This window comes from Lithobates pipiens, unplaced genomic scaffold (genome assembly GCF_037356315.1).
Source record: "Lithobates pipiens isolate NorthernLeopardFrog02 unplaced genomic scaffold, aLitPip1_a1.2 Scaffold_25, whole genome shotgun sequence".
Lineage (NCBI taxonomy): Eukaryota > Metazoa > Chordata > Amphibia > Anura > Ranidae > Lithobates > Lithobates pipiens.
Window position 1 is genome coordinate 11,186,181 of NW_027507787.1, and position 3,961 is coordinate 11,190,141.

A 3,961-nucleotide genomic window follows, 5' to 3' on the forward strand; every position below is an offset into this window, starting at 1 on the left:
AGGACTATACTTTCAGGGATCATTTCTGTAGGATGCAAAGGGAAAAATGTGCTCGAGTGTCCATACTCATCTTCAACAATGAATTTTAGGGTTCTTGTCTCATTAGGACTCCTGTTAGCAGTGCTTCTCTCTGCAGATGCTGCCACTGTTTGATGACTTGGTCATCTTTCCAGATGGGAAGATGGTAGGCAGGAACTCATTCAGAGTGGTTGTTTGAACGCCACCAATGTGAGAGGCTTAAGGTTGAGAACTAGTGGTCCCGTTGGTGCACACTCGAGTATAAAATAAGGAGAGGGCCTATTTAATTGCTGAGGAACCCCATTCTGCAGAGAATGGAAAGCAGCACATCATCATAATTGTGAACAGCATCAGCCAGTTGAACGTGCCGGCTGAGCCATCAATGTCAGAGGCTTAAAATTGAGAACTAGTGGTTCCGTTTGATGGTGCACACTCAAGCATAAAATAAGAAAATTGACTATTTAAATGCTGAGGAACCCTGTTCTGCGGAGGATGGAAAGCAGCGCATCATTATAATTGTGCATAGCATCAGCCAGTTGAACGTTTCAGCTGAGCAATCAGTGACAGAGGCTTAAATCTGAGATCTAGTGGTCCCATTTGTTGGTGCAGGCTCGAGCATAAAATAAGAAAAGGGCCTATTTAAATGCTGAGGAACCCAATTCTGCTGAGAATGGATAGCAGCACATCATTATAACTGTGCATGGCATCACCCAGTTGAATGTTTCGGATGAGCCATCAACGACAGAGGCTTAAATCTGAGAACTAGTGGTTCTGTTTGATGGTGCAGGCTCGAGCATAAAATAAGAAAAGTGACTAATTGCTGAGGAACCCCATTCTGCGGAGAATGGACAGCAGCACATTATCATAATTGTGAACAGCATCAGCCAGCTGAAGGTGTCGGCTAAGCCATCAATGTCAGAGGCTTAAAGCTGAGAACTAGTGGCCCCATTTGATGGTGCACGCTTGAGCACGAATTAAGAAAAGGGACTATTGCATTACTGAGGAACCCCATTTTGCAGAGAATGGAAAGCAGCACATCATTATAATTGTGAACAGCATCAGCCAACTGAACGTGTCGGCTGAGCCACCAATGTGAGAGGCTTAAATTTGAGAACTAGTGGTCCCGTTTGTTGTACGCTCAAACATAATATAAGGAAAGGGCCTATTTAAATGCAGAAGAATCCCATTCTGCGGAGCATTAGTAGAAGCACATCATTATAATTGTGCACACCTCAGCCAGCTGAACGTGTCGGCTGAGCCATCAATGTCAGAGGCTTAATGCGGAGAAATAGTGTCCCGTTTGATGGTGCATGCTAGAGGATAGAATACGATGACGGCCTATTTAAATGCTGAGGAACCCCATGCTCTGCAGAGGATGGAAAGCAGCACATAATTATAATTGTGAACTTCATCAACCAGCTGAACGCGTTGGCTGAGCCATCAATGTCAGAGGCTTAAAGTTAAGAACTAGTGGTCCCGTTTGTTGGTGCACGCTCGAGCATGAAATAGGAAGAGGGCCTATTTAAATGCTGAGGAACCCTATTCTGCGGAAAATGGAAAGCAGCACATCATTATAATTGTGCAAAACATCAGGCAGTTGAACGTTTTGCCTGCGCCATTAATATCAGAGGCTAAAGGCTTAGAACCAGTGGTCCCGTTTGTTGGTGCACGCTCGAGCATAAAATAGGAAGAGGGCCTATTTAATTGCTGAGGAACCCCATTCTGCGGAGAATGGAAAGCAGCGCATCATTATAATTGTGAACAGCATCAGCCAGCTGAACGTGTCGGCCGAGCCACCAATGTGAGAGGCTTAAGGTTGAGAACTAGTGGTCCTGTTTGTTGGTGCACACTCGAGTATAAAATAAGGAGAGGGCGTATTTAATCGCTCAGGAACCCCATTCTGCGGAGAATGGAAAGCAGCGCATCATTATAATTGTGAACAGCATCAGCCAGTTGAACGTGTCAGCTGAGCCATCAATGTCAGATGCTTAAAGTTGAGAACTAGTGGTCCTGTTTGTTGGTGCACACTCAAGCATAAAATAAGAAAATTGACTAAATGCTGAGGAACCCCATTCTGCGGAGGATGGATACCAGCGCATCATTATAATTGTGCATAGCATCAGCCAGTTGAACGTTTCGGCAGAACCATTAATGACAGAGGCTTAAATCTGAGAACTAGTGGTCCCGTTTGATGGTGCACGCTCGAGCATAAAATAGGAAGAGGGCTTATTTAAATGCTTAGGAACCCCAATATGCGAATAAAGGAAAACAGCACATCATTATAATTGTGAACAACATCAGCCAGGTGAACGTGTCGGCTGAGCCATCAATGTCAGAGGCTTAAAGCTGAGAACTAGTGGTCCCGTTTGTTGGTGTACGCTCGACCATGAAATAAGGAGAGGGCCTATTAAAATGCTGAGGAACCACATTCTGCGGAGAATGGAAAGCAGCACATTATTATAATTGTACGCAGCATCAGCCAGCTGAACGTGTCGGCCGAGCCACCAATGTCAGAGGCTTAAATTTGAGAACTCGGGCTCCTGTTTGATGGTGCACACTCGAGCATAAAAAAAAGATGACGGCCTATTTACATGCTGAGGAACCCCATTCTGCGGAGGATGGATAGCAGCACATCATTATAATTGTTCATAGCTTCTGCCAGTTGAACGTGTTGGCCAAGCCACCAATGTCAGAGGCTTATAGCTGAGAACTAGAGGTCCCATTTGATGGTGCACGCTCGAGCATAATATAAGAAAAGGGACTATTTATTTGCTGAGGAACCCCATTCTGTGGAGAATTGGAAAGCAGCACATCATTATAATTGTACACAGCATCGGCCGAGCCACCAATGTCAGAGGCTTAAAGCTGAGAACTAGTGGTTCTGTTTGATGGTGCACGCTCGAGCATAAAATAAGGAGAGGGCCTATTTAAATGCTGAGGAACCCCATTCTGTGGAGAATGGAAAGCAGCACATTATAAATGTGAACAGCATCATGCAGCTGAACGTGTCTGCTAAGCCATCAATGTCAGAGGATTAAAGCGAAGAAATAGTGGTCCCGTTGGTTGGTGCACGCTCGAGCATAAACTAAGAAGAGGGTCTATTTAAATGCTGAGGAACCCCAATATGCCAATAATGAAAAACAGCACATCATTATAATTGTGAACAGCATCAGCCAGCTGAACATGTTGGCTGAGCCATCAATCTCAGAGGCTTAAAGCGAAGAAATAGTGGTCCGGTTGGATGGTGCATGCTCAAGCATAAAATAAGATGACGACCTATTTAAATGCTGAGGTACCCCATTCTGCGGAGGATGGAAAGCAGTACATCATTATAATTGTGAACAGCATCAGCCAGTTGAGAACTAGTGGTCAAGTTTGATGGTGCACGCTCGAGCATAATATAAGAAAAGGGACAATTTAATTGCTGAGGAACCCCATTCTGTGAAGGATGGATAGCAGCACATCATTATAATTGTGAACAGCATCAGCCAGCTGAATGTGTCGGTTGAGCTACCAATGATAGAGGCTTAAAGTTGAGAACTAGTTGTCCCGTTTGATGGTGCACGCTCAAACATAAAATAAGATGATGGCCTATTTAAATACATAGGAACCCCATTCTGCGGAGGATGGAAAGCAGCGCATCATTATAATTGTGCATAGCTTCAGCCAGTTGACCGTGTCGGCTGAGTCACCAATGATAGAGGCTTAAAGTTGAGAACTAGTTGTCCCGTTTGATGGTGCACGCTCGAGCATAAAATAAGATGACGGCCTATTTAAATACATAGGAACCCCATTCTGCGAATAGAAAGCAGCACATCATCATAATTGTGAACAGCATCAGCCAGCTGAACGTATCGGCTGAGCTATCAATGTCAGAGGCTTAAAGCTCAGATCTTGTGGTCCCATTTGTTGGTGCACGCTCGAGTATAAAATAAGAAAAGGG

At 44.5% G+C, this 3,961-nt stretch overlaps 1 non-coding gene across 1 annotated transcript; it reads left to right on the forward strand.

Moving 5' to 3' along the window:
• Positions 1-210, forward strand: LOC143932525 (small nucleolar RNA U3). Its single transcript, XR_013262951.1, has one exon. It is a non-coding gene; the product is annotated as a small nucleolar RNA U3 (small nucleolar RNA).
• The last annotated feature ends 3,751 nt before the right edge of the window (positions 211-3,961 follow it).